Raw genomic sequence first — 20,927 nt, 5'->3', positions numbered from 1 at the left:
GCATCTGTAGCTGGTCTCATATATATATATATATCTCACCCATACCAGCATGGAAGGTGGACATATGATGATGATGATGATGATATAAATGCAGGCATGCTTTCTAGCTACATCATTTCAAGTTCAATCACACTGCACAGCATGTTCATCATCTAACATAGCCCCAAGCTGACCAAAGCCTTACAAATGGGTTTGGTAGATGAAAACTGTAAGAAGCTTGTCATATATATGTGTGTGTGCCCATATGTCCTCCTTGTCTTGACATCATGTGATGGTTGTAAACGAGCATTGTCATCATTCAAGTGATGTTGTTAGTTCCAGTTTTCCTTGAAAAATACATCAGGCCACAGGGAAACTTTGCTTGGAAAAATACATCAGGCCAGGGGGAAATGTTGCTTGGAAAGATGGGTCGGGTATAAGAAAGGCATCTGGCCATAAAAATTCTGCCTCAATGAATTCTGCCTGACCCATGCCAACAGGGACAAGTGGTTGTTGGTCACAGTCAAATGAGTGAAACAAGTAAAAGAATATATGTATGTATCCACTCACATACATGCATGTATACACACGCATGTACCCACTCACATACAAGTACACCCCTCCTACATACACATATCCACTCACATCCACACATCCACATGTACACACACCCACTCACCCACTCACATACATGTACACACATACATTCACTCGCACACTTGTAAACACACATATCCACTCTCTCTCTCACACACACACACATATATCAAAGAGGAGATAAGAGAGAGACCAAATCAATTTAATTTTATGAAAAGGATGAACTAAATCTTAATGCTTTACACTCTAAAGACTTAATTTTAAAAAAGCAATTCTTTTAAATGTTTTTGCTTTATAAGAAGAATGGTCACAAACTCAAATAACAAAGCAAAGAAGCAAAGAGAAGCTCAGCAACCAAATTAGAATATTTTACAGTGCAAAAATTTTTTTTAAAAAAAAGGTATGTTTTAAACTACTGAAACAAATCTCACCAAACACTCCAAACTATAATACATTAGTCAGCATACAATGAACATCAATTGTGAAAAAGAGAATTTTCAAGAAAGAGTTTTAAGAATCAAAATGGGCAATGAAAAATATATACAGTTTACATGATTTAAAAGTTGTAGATATTTTTCAGTTAACTCCAGTGAAAAAGTTGGTCATAGCTGTGCTAAACCTGAAATTATTATTTAAATGAACATATTTTTCTTTATCTCACTTTTCTTGTTCACTGAATGTGTGAAGAACAACTTAGTTGAAAATTAGGCATTGATTAAAAAATTGAACAAAGAAATCAGAAAAATGAAAAAAAAGCAACTAAAAGAATGAAATATGTAAAATCTGTTGAAAAGATAATCAATTTTCAGAAGGAATAAGTCTAGATTTTAAACTGTAAATTTTACAAAATCATGACAGCAATAAAAAAAAAAAAGAATTCTAATGGTATCTTAGTGTAGCATACAGCCAGTTAATAATTATAACAACAGAACTACAACAAAATGATAAACCTGTATCTAAGAGATAAATAGGAAATGGAAAATGGGTTATCCCTTATGAAATTATGAATATTATGACAAGAGACTATTGTCGAGAAATAACACTGAATGTATTGAAATGAAAGAAGGAAAAACTGGTTCAATTTCCTGATAAGATAATAAAAAGAAGAAAGTAATATAAATGCCATCAATTCTCACAGTGCTAAAAGACACAAGACTTGTATACTGTTAAGACAACTAGGTGTCATGTCAACTTTAATTGATATTTCCATTAGTGTTGTGAAATCAAGTGAGAAAAAAAATTACAAATTCAAGCCTGATTTCAAGTTAGGTTGACCTTTTGGGTTTATAATATCTACATTCTATAACACATATTCTGAAAAATACAACAGCACCATTACAAAGAGATGTGAGAAAGCATATTGGATAAAAAGAGATGAATGAGGCAACTAGCCAGGGTTCTTCATGAGTACTACTGAAAATATTAGGTGTCAAATCATCTAGTTGAACTAGCTTAGATTTTGCCCGATTCAGTCCCATCATGATGCTACATAGCATTTGGGAGGTCAGCAAGCAACTTCATGTGACCATACAGATATGTTAAATAAAGGTTTTTTTCCTGCTTATTCATGATCACATCACCAAAGGAGTATATCAATGAAAGATTTAAATGAAACATCCAAAGTAAAACTTAATGATAAGAATAATCAGTAATTTATATCAGACAGCTATATCTGCCAATCAATGATGTTAATTAAAAATCAACATTGCCTTTATACACTGACTACATTTTCAAGAATAATAAGATCATGTGTATTTGGAATTAATCTGTTGATTAATTAATATGCACACACAATCTGCCATAAGTAGAAATTATATTTTAAACTACCAGAATGGTTCCAAATTTCAATTATAAAGAAGGTCATCCCATTTGCAGTTTGTTTTAAAAGACTTTTAGGCTAAATTCTTTAGCCTGTCTAAGATAAAAAGTCAACTTCCACATAAGTCATTGAAAAACTAAAGATATACAAATAATATCAAATGTATCTAGTCAGAAAATTTAAGAGAAATACCATTCAATATTGATCCATTATTGAATAATTCTACCGCAGTAAAATGTCAATTTTGATAGAACAAAAGTGAGACCAAACATCGAGAAAATTATTTTAGAAGCAATTTTGTTTCATTAACTAAAACATAGCAATGTAACTTATCATCATAACAAAACTGTTTTCAATTATTGAAGAGAAAGCAAGCAAATTAATATATAATTCAAAGAACACCACAAGTAGCTATTGTTTAATGCATAAGTTTGGGATTTAGAAATATCTTTCTTATGGTTTAAGTGAATATTTAATAGATGAATATTACAACAATGAAACCCAAGAAAACTAAATGAACTTCAAATATTTTTTTACATTTATTTTTATAATACCTGTTGTTTAATATAAATTCTGGCAATAACATTGTCTCAATTGCTTGTCATTTTTTATTGATCATAGAGCTTATTGGGAAATAGCAACATTTTCAATGAAATTTTGATTCACAGAAGTACATAGATTTTCCAATTCTATACATTATTACCCATGATAAAATCAATAGCATAATGGTAAAATTTACAATAAATAAATAGATAAAATAAAATAAATAAAAATATATTCAAATAGCAAAACATATGAGTAGGGAGAGAGGAGGGAATAGAAATATACAGAGAAAAAGAGAGAGAGAAATTTACAGGTATTCTTTCATAAATGGAGTGAAGAGTGGAGTACTTGGAAGGGGGAAAGAATTTTGTTTTTTCTTTGACAAGATGCAAGGCCAGTTTTACAGTTGACTGAATAAACCTTTGTATATGTATTAACAGTACTTGTTTTATCAACATTGTCAAGATGAAAAGATGTCATAATACCAGTAAAATTTGAACTACAAATGTTGGACTTTGTGTTAGACACTGTAAATCCAACTCACTACTGTCTGTGCAAATTAAAAAAATTTCCTGCTACTACTGCTACAAAAACAACAATAATAGTTGTTTCTAACATAGGCACAAGGCTAGAATTTTACATAAGGGGTCAGTGAATTAAAATTGCCTCAGTACTTGACAGGCACATTTTATTAACCCAGAGGGATGAAAGAAAAGGTTAATCTTGGCTGGATTTGCCCCCAGAACATAAAGGACTAAGCTGAAAGAAATACTTCATGGCATTTTGTCTAGTGCTCCAAAGTTTTTGCTAATCCCCTCCCAATATAATAATATTCTTCCCTAATTTAGATCATGTTCAAAAGGGTAACAGTAATAATTACTTTTGATATGACTATTGTCTCGTGTTTACACCATGATAGATAGAGGTCTTACACAGAAAGAAAATTACCATAAAACAGTTACTGGGTAATTACAAATATATCTGTTAAAGAATAATGACAAACTAGTGCACAAAGTAGCAAACATGGAAACAATAAACTTCTTTCCATCTTCAAGGAGATGAAAAGGTGCAAAATAGTTGAAAGAGTTAGCATTTGTGAGAAGGGTAGAGACTCTATGGGGAAAATGATGAGGTTAATTGAAATTGAAATTTCAAATACCTATGGTAAATTAATATTGCAGAAACCTTCTACAAGGTCCAGTACTCAGTATGTTAAATGAAAGCTGATGCAAAGAATAAGTTTCATCCAGTTTCAGACCTTAGGTTGATTGATGCTTTCATTACAGTGCAAAACCTAGAAATGAGATAAACTATCAAAAGTGTAACCAGAGAATGGAAATAAGAAACTTCAGATTTATGGAAAAACAATGCATTCCAATGTATTATTTCTGGTTGTCAATTCTTATTCAAAACTTATTACACATAGACATGACTAAGTTGAAAATACTAGAAACTGAGCATTTCAGAACCCATGACAAAATGTGTGTGTGTGTGTGGAGATGGACAGGCAGATTGGTACAAACATTGAATTTTACAGAAAATAATATAGCAAGTATGTGATGGAAAACTTCATTTCTCACTGACAAGTGAAATAAATGAGAATTACCTAGATACTAGTTTCAGGGGCTTTTGGGAAAAACAGATGGTTCCTGAAAGCCATATCCTTTCTAGTGAATGACAGCTACACAAATGCAAATATTTGGAAATGCAGTGATATGCAACAATAATAGTTTCAATCATAATAGGAGTGTAAGGAATGATAAAAGAAGACTAATGAAATAAGTAACTCACTCCCAGGTTTAACATATATGTACTCAATGTACACTAAATACTAGGCACAGCATGTATGTTGTACAAAGTGCTATTAAAACACTCAGGTATGCAAAAAGAAAGAAAAAAGGCAAAGTAAATAGAGTGCTGAAATGAATACAAAGATAATCAATTGTTTCTTAGATAAATAGCCAATCTCACTTAGAAAGAAAGTAAATGCCAGCAACTGAATAATTTAGTGACCTTGAAGGCACCAAAAAGGCTAATCAACTCCAGTAGAATTTGAATTCATTGGAAGACCACAATGTATCCTATTGTCTAATGTCTTAAGCATTTTCATTACTCCTAAAATAATTATGATAATTACAAAATGTTAATAAGAAATAAATAATAATCATCATCATCATCATTAAGGCAGCAAACTGGCAGAACTGTTACAATGCTGGACAAAATGCTTAGCAGTATTTCTATTTCTTACATTTCTTTACATTCTGAGTTCAATTCCTGCCAAAGTTAATTTTACCTTTCATTCTTGGAGGTGGAAAGGGGAAGGCAATAAAATGAACTTTAGTTGAGCACAGGGGCTGATGTAATTGACTTGATTCCTTCCCAAAATTTCAGGCTTTGTGCCCAAATTGCAGAGAATATATATAAAAAAAGGGGGGCAGAATTGTTTAGCATGCTGGACAAAATGCTTAGTCATTTCTTCCAGCTTTATGTTCTGAGATCAAATTTTGCTGAGGTCAGTTTTGCCTCTCATTCTTTCAAGGTCAATAAAATAAATGCCAATTGAGCAATGGGGTTGATGTCATCAACTAGGCCCCACCACCACAACCCCCTGGCCTTGTGCCTATAGTAGAAAGGATTCTTCTTATTATTATTATTTGGCAAAATCATGAGCATGTCAGGTAAAATGCTTAGCAGCATTTCATCTATGTTCTCAGTTCAAATTCTGCCAAGATCGACTTTGCATTTCCTCCTTTTGGAGTTGATAAAGTTAGTACCAGTTGAACATTGGATCAATGTAATCAACTGGTCCCCTCCCACAAAATTTCAGGCTTTGTGCCTTTATTATGATTATTATTATTATCATTATTAAGGCAATGAGCTGGCAGAATTGTTAGCACATTGGGCAGAACGCTCAGCGGCATTTTGTCTGTCTTTATGTTCTGAGTTAAAAGTACCAGTTGAGCACTGGGTTGATATAAATGATTAGTCCCCCTCCCCCAAACTTACTGGCCTTGTGCCAAAATTTGAAACCTTTATCATTATTATTATTATTAGCAGCAGCAACAGTAGAATTAGCTGTTTCTTACATCAACATAAACAGCATAATTTATTGAGTTAGGGTTACAAGTTGTGGACTCAGATTACCGAGATCAAACCATTACATAATGACATCAGCCAATGATTACAATCAAATAACTTTAAAATAACAGTGCAATTTTCGACATTTTATTATTCTTTTTCATTGAAACCATTTTAGCTGGAAAATGTGTTTAAATAATGAAAAATATTTTTAAAAAAAAGCTTCAGTTAATTGATCATTAAAACCATAACAAAACAACGTCCTTTATCTTTTCTTTTAGTCATTAGACTGTGGCCATACTGGGACACTGCCTTGAAAGGTTTTAATCAAACATATTGACTATGCTACTTAGACTCTTATGCTGAACTGCAAAGATACAGAGACATAAACAAACCAACACTGGTTGTCAAGCAGTGGTGGGGATAACCACAAAGACACACACACACACAGTAGGCTCCTTTCAGTTTCTGTCAACTAAATCTACTTACAGGGCTTTGGTCAGTCTACGACTGTAGTAGTAGACACTTGCCCAAGGTGTCACACAGTGGGATTGAACCCAGTACTATAAGAACGGGAAGCAAACTTCTTATCAAATAGCCATACCTATGCTAAATTTTATTTGCATTACTTGAATTTTAAAATGTTTTGAACATAAAATGTGATAAGTATATATGATTTATACTTGAAAATGGAAATTGGAGATAAAAAAAAGACATATTCAATAAAGACCAAAGCAAAGACTAGTTAGCAGCACCTGGTTAGAGGATTGGTGGAAATTCCTGTAGTTTTGATAGGAGTGCACCAACAACTATTAAGAAGCTAGCATTCTGGTTTTGCTTTTCTCAAGAGGATAACTGTATAAACACCTTTTGCTTCAGTCATAACTTCCTTTGCACTCTTCCGGACATACGTGTCTTCCAGCGAAATGAATTATAAATCATACATAGGAAAATTCTATGAATAAATTGTGTGTACACACACACACATATATATTATATTGTGTCTGGGGAGAGTAATTCTGTTTTAATGCCTTATTAATTACACACTCACTGGTTTGATTTCCACTCATTTTTTCTAAAATTTTCATTGCTTCTTGCAACCTCTTCAATAGTCGTTAACCCTGTCCATTATCGGAGCTGTGTTCTTTCTGTTTGTTTGTTTGAGTGCACATCAGTGTGCATGTCTATACACACGTGTGTGTGTATGCATGCGTGCATGTGTGTACACCTGTCTCCTTGTGTGTGTCTATGTGTATGGGTTTGTGTCTCCGTCTGTGTGTGTGTGTGTATGAAGTGTGCATGTGTGTATATAGTCATGTGTTTCAGTCATATTTTGTGTATGTATGTATCTTTGTGTGTACCTTTGTACTTATCTATCAGTTTACTTATATATCCATTTACCTACTTATATATAAGTAGGTAAATGGATATGTAAGTAAACTAATAGATAAGTAGATAAATAGGTACATAGATAATACATACAGACAAGCACATACATACATACATACATAAAAGAAGACTGAAACACACGACCATATACACACACACAAGGGTACATATGGAGACACACATCCATACATAACAAATGCATGTACATAGTCACATAAATCCATACATATAGGCACACACAAACATGAACACATGAATATGCAGAATACATACAAATGTACACATATGCATACATATATAAATGCATACACACACACACACGCATATATATATACACATACACGCATACGTGTATACACATGTGCACAAACAAACAAATAAAAAGAACACAGCTCTGATAATGGACAGAGTCAATGACTATTGAAGAGGTTGCAAGAAGCAACAAAAATTTTATGAAAAAAAATGAGTGGAAATCAAACTGGTGAGTGTGTTAATAGGGAATTAAAACAGAATGACTCTTGCCATTTACACAATAAAATATGCTTCAACACACGAATTCACATAAAGAATCTTGCAAACCAAATACAAAAACGAAATATATTTTATATACCATGCTAGCATGGAAAGCGGACGTTAAACGATGATGATGATGATATATATACACAGGGGGGAAACTGTGCTTATTTCCCTCACTTTAATCAACTTCACACACAGCAATTTCTTGAAAAACACACTATGGAGGGAGTGGGGTTGTTTCGCCAATGGGTGTATAGAACATACATGTTTGACCAACTTTGAGTAGGTAACCTGCATTTCTATCTTGTCAAACGTGAACTGTGCAAGGCAGGTAATAATAGATAACAGAGGCGATATAGGTTTTTGTCACTTCTGCCCAACATAATAATTGAACATAATCCTGCAAATAAGTGCCATTTAAACCAAGGAACAACTGTGTGTGTGTATCTTGCTGAAGTTTAGAATCCTACCACTTTATACGGAAGTGTAAGCAAATTACATTTTCTGTATGAATATTTTTACTGTCAAAATACAGAAATAAATGAGAATATGAACAGCATTTATTGATAGATAAGATGTAGAAAACAAAACATAACAGCTGGAGCTATATATATAAATTTCAATTAAACAAGGGAGATATGAAATGTATTTAAAATTAAGGTATTTGTTTTGAAGATTTGTTTTTTTTTCTTCTTGCAAATGGGAAAGCAAACTAGTTAAAAAATATTAATTTTAGCAGTAAGTAATGCAACATATAATTTTAATAATTTAATTACCATATCAATTTGAAAATGAAGTCAAATTCCAGGGCAGTTTTTCATTCCTCCACCTTTACTGAAACATTTATTTTGCCTCAACAAAATCTTGTTTATATTTGAGGTGTTACAATCTATATAATTATTAGCGATTGAAGTGGAGTTATTTCTACTTTAAATAATATGCATTACATTAGCTAATTGAATTAAATTTATTTTGCATTTCATATAGTTTATTGATATTAAACATTTTATATCATGATTAGGTTTAATTCCACACATTTTTCTTTTTTTTTTATGCTCAGTAAAAAGTTCCATAATGTTTTAAATAACCAGTGCAACTCTTAAGAATTTCTGCCTAATCAACGATTTGTTTCATAAAACAGTAATTCAACTGGTTTTCCCAACCAAACAACAGTGTCATTAGTATGTGTGTGTGCACACGTGTAAAATGAAAAGGAACTAAGTGAAAATTACTTAAGGGGACCAGGGAATAGATTTGAATAATAAAATCAATGAGAGAGAGAGAGAGAGAGAGAGTATTAAATATCATACATAAATTCAGCAAAAATTATAAGCAACACTGATTGTGCAGGAGTGGGGTAGGGGGACAATTTTAAAGAATTAAAGGTCTTTTACTTAATCCAGGCTTTCCATTTACAACAAGTAAGAAAGAATTTGATAGTGTACTTAGAGGGAGATGAATTATCTGTTGATGACTAAATGTCTTAGTCATAGACAGTGCAGTACTGGTGATAGTATATGAAACCAATAGTTGCTTGGTACATCTTCAAGTGGCCGCAATGATGCTTTAGCATAAATCTCTATCCCCAGTTAGCTTAGGTAGACCCTCAATTTCAATGTTGTGTACATCTGTACATCTCTTTGCGAGTGCAATGGACTACATCCTTTGGTAAAATATTGATCTCATCCAAGAAAAAGGTCTCATCATGCAGGACAATATGTTAGCAGAGCATGCAATGCATTGCTCGGACTTTGACATGCTGATGATCTTGCTCTCAAGGTCCATTAGCTGTATGATGAACAAGAAATGTCAAACATCTTTTGAGAAAGCTGAGGCAAAGATAGTCTGTTTCTTAATAGAACAAAGACTGAATACAGTGAAGATGAATGACACCTGTTTATTTGTTCCAGTGAAACTGAGTTCTAGAAGCACTGTGGGTTCCAACCACATGTAATAATAAAACGTTTTCCACACCTTACCCCAACAAACCAAACTACATCTCTCCTCTTCCTCACATTTCCGCTTTTCATGCACTATGCTTATCTCTTGCACCCCAATCCTGTCCTCACTGCCCTGCTCACTGTATCATTGCTACCCTGTTGTCCCTCACCCCCTCTATATTCCCAGGTGTTTACCAGTCACTGCATACCCCACCTCCACACTCCTTACATTCATGTGAAGTTTCTACTCCCTACTCATGCACCTTGGCAATATCCTACCATTTATATTCTGACCCTGCATCTTGAGGTCATGCCCTTCCACTTTGCCACCACTTATCTCTCCTTGGCTCTTCTCTACCATCCCATTTATATTCTGATCCCTGTTACTTGTGAGCATGCTCTGATGCTTTGCCACCATCTCTCTCCTGCTCTTTTCTTGCTTTCTTCCTCTCTCTCTCTCTTCTTCTTGTTCTATCCCTGACTGGTTGATCATGTATCTCCTCTACAGTAGCACACCTGTTACTGGCCTCAATCTTTATCACTTCTCTCTCTCACCAGGTAACCATGTACCTCCTCTACAGCAAGACACCTGTTTCTGTCTCTCTGTCACACTCTAACCTTTCCTCATTTAGCACAAGATAACATCCTCCCATGCCACATCCCCTCTCAAAGGATCTTTGTCTTGCAAGTTACTTGGTGACCCTGCCAGTGCTGGTGCCTCATGAAAAGCATCCAGCCAAAAAAAGCATACCAAAACAGACAGCAAAGCATGGTGCAGTTTTCTGCTTAGCTAGCTCCTGCCAACCCATGCCAGCATGGAAAGTGGACGTTAAATAATGATGAATGGTACACAGCTCAATGTCAATGACTTCAAGTTCCTGGGATCCAATGTTGCTGCCAGTAAGCAAGACATTCTTACACACAAGGGATTTGCTTGGAGTGACTGTAACCACTTTCAAAACATTTGGTATTCAAGTGCTTCAAGTCAACAAGGTTGGACTTCTTAAAGGCTTGTATGAGAGCATGATTCTCTACAAAATCAAAACCTGTATTATTAAAGAGCTTCATGGTCACCTTGACAGTACATACTCCAGGTTTCTGTACCTCAGAACATAGCTATCTGTACTCTCACAAATTGATCTTGTGAATATTACATGTTTAATACAAACAGAACTGCAACATATTTTAATTGATGTAACAAGCATTCACAAAGAGTCAACATTACTGCTGTTGTAAATGTATAAATCCTTCATTGAAATCTATCTCTAAAATGATATCATATTAAAAGTCAACTTATTTTTGTGAAATCTATAAAAGGACTCATTACTTATTTAGCATGATTTATCTACTGACCCATTAATTACTATATTAATAAATCTATTCAGTGTGATATGAGAAAAATAATTCTAGCTTCAAAAAATTATCACAACCCAACCCCCACTCCAAATTCATCGCCTGAAAGGATTTTTCTAATATTGAGGGAAAAAGGGAAGAATATTCCTATAAATATATTTTAATAATAAACTTCAGTGAGTGTGTTGTAATTTTTTGAAAATGATATCAGAAAATGAATTGCAATGCATTATTATGTACTGTAGTGTTTGACTAATAAAAGTAAAGAATATGGAAATAATTTATTGCCATATTAGGTTTCAGAGGCGAACTCATAAGTATATAGAGTTGTGATATACTAATCAAATACATCCAGTTACACTATATTTCACCTGTCTATAATGAGGATTACTCAATATGAAACTGACAATAAATATTCTTTATTAATCACATAATACTGAAATATTAAATTTTGGAAATCAATTCACCTTCGCTCGAACATAAAATTTTCACAGTATTTTAAAAGTTCAGCATTTATTTAAAACTACTAATTAATGTGTAAATTGATATGGGGGAAGTTTGAGTGAAAATTGTAATTGAAAAATCTGCATCTAAAACCATTTACAAAATCAGTAATCAGCTGGTTGTCTCTTTATTTTAATTTGGTATCCTTTTAATATTGATAATATTTACAGAATTACACATAAAACAATTATCACTTGTAGTTCAAAGCAATTTTATATTCCCAAGAAATGAGTAGGGGAAATTATTTAGTCAAACGCTCACTAGTTTTTCCTTTGTATTACCAAATAGATGATGTTAAGATTGCATAATGGAACCTAGTTCTTTCATAAAGATTGACTCCTATTTTCACAATGAAGTCTTGGTTAGATAAAAACTACGTGATTTCTAGCAGGATGATTTGGGTGGAAAAATGAAGTTTACTTTCTCTTTTGTTTCATTAATATTCATCCTTGATTGTAGACTCAGTTGACTGTTTCTATAATACAGTCAACTAAGCCTTCATACTTCAGGTTTATCAAACATTTGTTCGTACCAACTCTATAAGATGTACCCGGTGCAAGCTATGGACACATAAGAGGTGCAGCAACATCAAAGGCAGGTTAACTAGGAAGTTAGTTTTTGTTTGTGGCAGATGTTCAGGTGCAATAAAGACTGTAAACAAACAGGAAACAACTTCTATCTCATTCCAGGGTGAAAAACTAGAGGTAGTCGATAGCTTCCGCTATCTGGGCTACCAAGTTAGTAGTGGGGGTGGGTGCGCCGAAAGTGTAGCTGCTAGAATAAGAATAGTCTGGGCAAAGTTTAGAGAGCTCTTACCCCTGCTGGCGACAAAGGGACTCTCACTCAGAGTAAAAAGCAGACTGTATGACGCATGCGTATGAACAGCCATGCTACATGGCAGTGAAACATGGGCTGTAACTGCTGAGGACATACGTAAGCTCGCAAGGAATGAAGCCAGTATGCTCCGTTGGATGTGTAATGTCAATGTGAATACCCGTCAGAGTGTAAGTATCTTGAGAGAAAAGCTGAACATTAGAAGCATCAGTTGTGGTGTGCAAGAGAGACGATTGCGCTGGTATGGACATGTGGTGAGAATGGATGAGGATAGCTGCGTGAAAAAGTGCCACACCCTAACAGTTGAGGGAACCCGTGGAAGAGGTAGGCCCAGGAAGACCTGGGCTGAGGTGGTGAGGCAAGACCTTCGTACATTGGGCCTCACCGAGGCGATGACTACTGACCGAGACCTTTGGAAATGTGCTGTGCGTGAGAAGACCCGGCAAGCCAAGTAAGATCGTTGCCAGTGCCCCTGAACTGGCTCTTGTGCGGGTGGCACATGAGATGCACCATTTTGAGCGTGGCCGTTGCCAGTACCGCCTGACTGGGCTCCCGTAGGATTTTCGAGCGAGATCGTTGCCAGTGCCCCTGGACTGGCTTGTGCGGGTGGCACATAAAAGACACCATTTCGAGCGTGGCCGTTTTCGTGCGGGTGACACGTAAAAGCACCCACTACACTCTCTGAGTGGTTGGCGTTAGGAAGGGCATCCAGCTGTAGAAACTCTGCCAAATTAGATTGGAGCCTGGTGTTGCCATTCGGTTTCACCAGTCCTCAGTCAAATCGTCCAACCCATGCTAGCATGGAAAGCGGACGTTAAACGATGATGATGATGATGATGATGACTACTCTGTCAAATTCTTATTTATTATCATTTTGAATGAATCATGCATTATCTTGTAGCTTCGAGATTTTAATGATGTGCTTATTTTTAGAATGACATTGTAGGGTAGGTGTGAGAGACCCAATTTGGTTGATTTGAACATAAAACAGAATATTTTGGCTAGTTTTGGCCAGTTAAAATGCTGAAGGGTTAAACATGGTAATATGAAATAGAAATAAGATCATATAGTTTATTCTAAACATTATTATGCTTTGCAGAAAAGAATGGTGAAAGCCCAGCAGCAATGTTGATAAAAGGCAAGAAGTTTATTAAAGTTTTTTGCTTAAATCCACCCAAATTGTGAAACAATATGGAGATAGTGAAAGTTATATTGAGATGAAAGCTTCAATTATCACAATGAAAATCTGAAATGAATAGTAACAGAAGTTTCAATTAACAGTCAGGACCACTGTTTTGAAGACTATCTTAGAAGTAAACACCTAATTTCAACAGTCATATTGATTTTCTATACAAACTTAGGATCTGTCATTCAAATAACAATTCTAAAAAGGAATTGACACAAGGAGAGATAATCAATGTGGTTTGTTGACTAAAATTTAAGTACATGACATATTTTTTTATGTAGTTTCATTCCTTTTGTGGTTTGTGAAACATAGATCAATGTCATTTTCATCATCTAGATTTTGAATAAAAAGTAAAACTGTAGCTGTTCTCTGGCGTTGATAATGAGACTAATAATATTGAAAATATGCAAATAAAGTTCAAGAATGCATATGGCATGAACATATTGAAGATGGCATGAACATATTGAAGATAGCAATCACATAAACAGATACATATAATAGAATGATTGCAATCATCTTAACATCATCCAAGTTGTATTAACACCCTAACCTATCCCTGATAGGATAATTTGGTTATAACACAATTTGAGCATAGGAAAGGAATGCTGATACACACATACACACAAAATGTTTGGGCTAAATTTGATGAGATTTTGCTCTCTCCACCCCCCACCCCCCTTTTTTTTCCAGAAAGTGATGTATTGTGAACAGTCAACAGCATTGGAGAGCATAAAAATTAAACTTGTATTTGAGAAAAAGTTAACAGACATAGAGGACTGTAAGCCATCCGAACATTAGAAAAGAATTTATTCGTATCATAATGATTTGTACTAGGTATTGAAATGCCAACATCATGACTGCTACTTGAAGCTCTGTGAACACTGTAAAGGCTGTAAGTCAGAGTATGGACAGCTGCAATGGAGACTAAGAAACCATGGCCAGCAGGAAGGGACACAGAAGGCATTCTGACTGCATCTGCACACTGGATTTCATCTCCACATCCTTGAACAGGGCCTTCGGCTCACTTCAGAAGGCTATGTGAAACTGCTGGCGACTGATAAAAACCATGACTGGAGATGGTTGCTCCTGGAAGGCTATATGTGTAGCAGCAAGATTTGGTTCCTTGCTATACCTCCATAAAGAGTCAGAAGTGATTGTTGGAGAATGTCTATGACTTTACCAGCCCCAATTTCTGGCTTCTTAATTTACCCTGATTGTAATTCCATAGATTACTATGTGTGGGGCATGGTTGGGAAAGATACCAACTACCTGTAACACCAAGGCTGAGCTGGTGAGCATGCAGTACACTCTGTAAAGTGGCTGGTGTTAGGAAGGGCATCCAGCCATAGAAAGCAAGCTCAAAACAGAACATGGAATCCTGGTACAACCCCTGGCCTTGCCAGTTCCTGTCAAGCTATCTAACCCATGCCAGCAGGGTAAGTGAATGTTAAATGTTGATGATATACACACATACATGTATGCCTGCTGTGTGTGTATGTGTGTATACACACACACAAGCCACAGCTAATGCAAATACTGGCCAAAAAACATTATACATAAAGTTCAAAAGATGAAGTGAACAATCTAATGAACACATATTACCATCATACTTAAATATATATTGTGAGGTTCAACAGTAATCGGATTTTTTTTTAATTCAAAGAAACTTTAGGAATTTAACAAAATTAGATTAGGATTCATTAGAAAGTTTTTTTCTTTTTCCCTTAACTGAGTATAATGTAAAATGTAAACTGCAAAAATATGGTTGTATGTTACATATTTCACTTGATTTGTTTTTCTGCTCTTTTCTTTTGAAAATCCTTCAAATTCTGAATCAATATTTGTGAATGTAAAACAGTATTTTTCTTTCTTTTTTCTTCCTGTTGCAAAATGTTCTGGAAAATGTAACTGTTACGATGGAAGAAAATATTCCCAACCACCAAAATTTGGGGAGTAAAAATATTGTGCCAAAAAAATATTGGACAGTTTTGGACAACTGTTTACCTATTGGAGACACATAATTTCACAAACATAGTGATGAGATTTGTGTTGTAATTTTCATTTATAGATGAATAGGCTATTTCAGGCAATTTCAGATGAGCTGATAGTATAAGCCAAAAGAATTCTCAGGTGAGAAAGATAAAAGATTCAGCAAGCAGTAAGAAATTCAGAGAGAGAGATTCTAGTTGAAACATTTGATGAAAAGGAAGAGGAGACAGAGATGTATAGCATAGAGGTCAACTGAAAGTGGGGACAACCAACTGAGGGCCAGAGACAGAACTATAAAAGTGAAAAGGCAACCTTGAAAAGACTGAAAAAATGGAGACAGCAGAGAATTATATCAGTTACCTAGGTGAGAAGCTAGACATAAGGTTTACATGGCCAAGGTAACAGTAATGTCCTACACAAGAATCAAAATTGTGAGGTATTCAGGATTGCAATATCGTTTATAAGAGAAAATCAAAATGTTGTGGGTGAGAAATGTGAACAGATGGGTAATAGTAAACTTGCACTTAGTAATTCTGAAAAGAAAGATGTACAGAAGTGCTACTATGAAAGGTTACTAAGTAGTTGAGAATGCCTGGGAGAAAGCAGGTGTTCTTAACATGAACATAACAGCTATCCTAGTTGATAGCAGTATGATAAAAAAGGCAATCAAAGATTTTATAAAGAGAGGGAAGGCTCCTCACCTACATACACAACTAATTCTCTCACAATTATAGGTCAGTTTCTATACGAAAACTAGGATAATTTGAAATGATAATTGAAAAATATAAAATATCAAAAACTAATGTAAACCAATAGTTCTAGTTGTTCGGAATAATTGGGCATCAAATTCATTCTGCTTTTGAAAATATATATATGTAAAGTTAACAAAATTGACTCATGTCAATATATTTTTTCAGTACATACAAGTTAACAGAATCAACTCAGAACTTGAACATTTAAATCACAATATAACATGATAATAATCATGACAAAGACTGAAATCCCTGTATTATATATATATATATATATATATATATATATATATATATATATATATATAAATTATTATTTATATAGATAGGGTGATAAATTGAATATTAATTTAATTTAAAACCAAGTGGCCTAGTATATTAAAAAATCTGAAAATTCAGAAAAAAATTGTACTACACGTGTATGTATATATATATATATATATATATATATATATATATATTGTTCAAATCAGTATAGTAAGTAACAGAAAGAAAATATTGGAAAATCAAGTTGATTCAATCTTAAATGATATATTATCAAGGTAAAAATAAAACTGATAATATATCACATACAATTATATTGAAAGCATTTATTCCTGCTGGTTGGTAATCTTTACTTTTTTATCATGCTAAGTGATTTATGCGTATCAACATAATGTATAAACCCCACAATTTCTAATTTCTCTTGGCAAATTCAAAAGGAGATGGAGTTATTAGTATTTGATCCATAAACATAGCGTTCTTTTTTTTTATCCAAAGCATCAAAGATCAGAAGCATTGATTTTATAAATAATGTTACACTAAATACAATTACTTTGCTGTGTGTTATAGTGAGTGAGCAGTGGAGGCGCAATGGCCCAGTGGTTAGGGTAGCAGACTCGCGGTCGTAGGATTGCGGTTTCGATTCTCAGACCGGGCATTGTTAGTGTTTATTGAGTGAAAACACCTAAAGCTCCACGAGGCTCCAGCAAGGGGTGGTGGCGAACCCTACTGTACTCTTTCACCACAACTTTCTCTCACTCTTTCTTCCCGTTTCTGTTGTACCTGTATTTCAAAGGGCCAGCCTTGTCATACTGTGTCATGCCGAATCTCCCCGAGAACTACGTTAAGGGTACACATGTCTTTGGAGTGCTCAGCCACTTGCACATTAATTTCACGAGCAGGCTGTTCCGTTGATCGGATCAACTGGAACCCTTGTTGTCGTAACCGACGGAGTACCAACATAGTGAGTGAGGCATTTCTTTATGCTTCTTTAAATAAAGCATTTAGCAAGATTTTAAGGATTGGTCTCCTGTTGCCTTCTCCAGTGAAATATGACAAATAAAAATTTAATGATACTTTAGTTTACAGTCAAGATACCCATGAAAATAAAAAGTAAATACGTGAGCCAGTGAGGGGATCTCTGCACAAGAACTTAATCTTCTAGAAATAGCAGAAAAATCACTCTTAAAGCCAACCCTACCATTTTAAAAAGATGGAAAGAAAGGCATTAAAAAAAAAATTCAATAGTCATGACCTGGTCTTCGTGGTGGAGGCTACTTTGCGAGTAAACAACAACATTTACAAAACTATTATAATACTATAATGGAATATAAAAAATATCTTCAGGTGGTGACAAAAGATTTTTTTTCCCCACAGTTATACTGTACAATATGATTTAAACTGTTGAGAAATAATTATCTAAAATGGTTTTGTCCAAGTTAATCATATTGCCATTACCAAAGCATATTAACATCTTATTTTTAATTTTTGGAATAGTGACTCTTGAAGCAAGTAAAGCTATTAATAATAGTATGTAAATATTAAGTTGAAATATTCTTTTGGATAGAAAAAGAGGAAGGCTGCTTGTGAAATATGAACCCACATCTCCAGTAAACATGAGATGCATTCTATTTAGACCAAAGTAATCCTTCACGTATTTCTATCCATTTTACAAACTTTATTACAAGTGAAAGGTTTTTTTTAACCCAATATTTACATGTTATTATTTATAGCTTAATATGCTTCAAGGCACTCTATTCCAAAAATAAATTATATCATGTCCTAGAGGTTCTAAATTTTTATGGCATCAACATCTCATTTTATTCTTTCCCTTCCAAATCAAAGATAAATGGTATGATTTTAAATATTTTGTAGATATGACTTTTCTTTTTGTTGTTAAAGTATCTTGCCAAAGAACACACTACAATGATTTACATGCAAATATCAGTACATGACAGTGCACTCCAGGTCTCAGAACCTGGTCAGTGCTTCCAACTTTTAAAAATTAATTTTCCTCTACAGTAACACATCCGTTTCTGCACTCATTCTTGATTACTTTCTCTCTTCCTCTACCCTCTGGATAGGTAACCAAGTATCTCCTTTACATCAGCACACCTGTTTCTGTCCTCATTCTTGTTACCTCTCTCTCCCCCTCTCTTTCTCTCTCTCTATGGCTGGGTAACCTCCTCTATAGCAAGACACCTGTTTCTGCCTCTCTGTCATACTCTAACTTTTCATCATCTGACACAAGTTCACCTCCTCCAATGCCCTCTCCCCTCTCAAAATTCCTTGTCTTGCAAGTTACTTGGTGCTATGTAAAAAGTATCCAGTCCACACTGTGAAGTGGTTGGCATTGGAAGGGCATCCAGCTGTAAAAACCCTGCCAAAGAAGACACAATAGCCTAGAGTAGTTTTCTACCTGGCTGACTCCTGTCAAACTGTCCAACCCATGCCAGCATGGAAGGCAGATGTTAAACGATGATGATAATGATGATTCAGTGACTAAAAGATTAAAAGGGCTATTCTTCTACTGGCATGATTGAACAAGACAGAAAAGTGTGTAATCTCTTATTATATTGAAATTTCAGACATGTTAAATAAATGTTCATACAAAAAATAGGGGAAAACTTATCATGTAATGTTGACTCTGTACATTAGGACAGCTGACATAGGATTTGAGATTGTGTACATTTTCTGATTTTATTGACATAAGAGGCATAAGTAAAGAAAATAGTAGCATCTGGAAGTTGTATTTGGAACCCAGACACACCATTAAGAGCATATCTCTATTTAATAATTTACAAAAGTCTACATAATGATCAGGCATAAGGTAAATTTTTGTAGAGAAAGCCTATGATCAGTTAAAACAAACTTAAAATAAATTTTTTAAATGAATACCGACACAAAAAGAATCCCTATATCCTGCATTTTATCTAGTCAGTTTAATTAGCTTATTCATCTTCAAATTATAATCAGACTTTAGGTAAAAAATCAAATCCAAGCTGGTGATTTCAAAAGATGCTATATTAAACAATGCTTACCATCTATATGATGAAAATTAACAGCTGGCAACCAATTCTGATAATTCATTCATTCTGTCAGTCTCCTGCTGACTAAATTGGAATCTTTCAACACAGAAGGATTTCTAATAAGAAAAAATAGAAAAAGAAAGCATAGTTGGTTAGGCACCATAAAATTAACTGTTAATTCAGCATTGTGATAATAAGACAGGGAACAATTTTCTTGCTTCCTTAATATATAAATGAATTCCTAGTCATCACAAAGAATACTGTTGATTGTCACACTACTGCTGTGCATTAATACTTATGCCAAGTCTATTCATTTAGCAAACTAGTGATTGACATTTTATGTTACTATCAATTTGGCAAGAACCATGTTAACAGTTGAAGAAATATGATAGTGAAGAGTAAAGCATATATAAACACAAACAGGCAAAAATGGAAGCGAAGATGAAATCAAACTTAGAGCAATTTCAGAGAAACAAATGACATAGATATCCAAACAGTTTGATGAGTCACAGAAAAGAGGAACAAAAAAAAAAAAAAAAAAAAAAAATAAATAAATAAATAAATGAATAAATAAGTAATGAAATTCATCAATGACAAGAAAGAAATTACTATTCATCAGATATATATCAAGAATAAACCGTTGATACAAGTCATACTGACTTCTCACATTAGTACAATGCATCAAATTTGAAGTAGAAAGATATAGGAGATGAACTTCAGTGCACTACTGGCACTATTTCATTGTTTTGGGTATGCACATGCACATATATACATGATGAACATTTACCAGTTTCTGTGTACCAAATTACATCATGGGGCATTGGTCATCTGGTAGCTACGGTAGAACACACCAGTGTCCATGCCATGGGAATCAACTCTCGACCATGAGATTCCAACACAAACTACTTAATCACATGGCCGTGCGTGCAGCACTCCTCCCTCTCTCTTTCCACACACACACACTGTATGAGTATGAAGTCCTAATAAATTACAAAATTCCCCAGCATCACTTTGTGTGATATTAAATTGCTTATTAATAATAAATGATAAATCGCCTTTGTGTATCAACTATTGAATCACACAGGCTTAATAACCAAGTAAGCTATGGGATATTATACTTAGTAATTCTCAATTTAATGAGGTGTACTTTTCTTCATC

General features: G+C 34.3%; 1 protein-coding gene across 37 annotated transcripts in view; it reads right to left on the bottom strand.

Moving 5' to 3' along the window:
• Positions 1 to 20,927, bottom strand: part of LOC106872289 (polypeptide N-acetylgalactosaminyltransferase 1) — a 524,361-nt gene that overhangs the window by 238,266 nt on the left and 265,168 nt on the right. For 32 of the 37 annotated variants that reach the window (XM_089355787.1, XM_014919225.3, XM_014919227.3 and 29 more), the window contains one exon: positions 19,782 to 19,885. The exons of the other annotated variants lie outside the window; for them this stretch is intronic. The gene's annotated coding sequence lies outside the window, so the exon portion shown is untranslated. The remainder of the gene's footprint in view (positions 1 to 19,781; positions 19,886 to 20,927) is intronic. 37 annotated transcript variants of the gene reach the window in all.

This window comes from Octopus bimaculoides, chromosome 1 (assembly GCF_046866305.1).
Source record: "Octopus bimaculoides isolate indiv1 chromosome 1, ASM4686630v1, whole genome shotgun sequence".
NCBI classification, from domain to species: Eukaryota; Metazoa; Mollusca; class Cephalopoda; order Octopoda; family Octopodidae; genus Octopus; species Octopus bimaculoides.
Note: the sequence above shows the minus strand (reverse complement) of the source record. Positions and strands in the feature narration are given on the sequence as shown.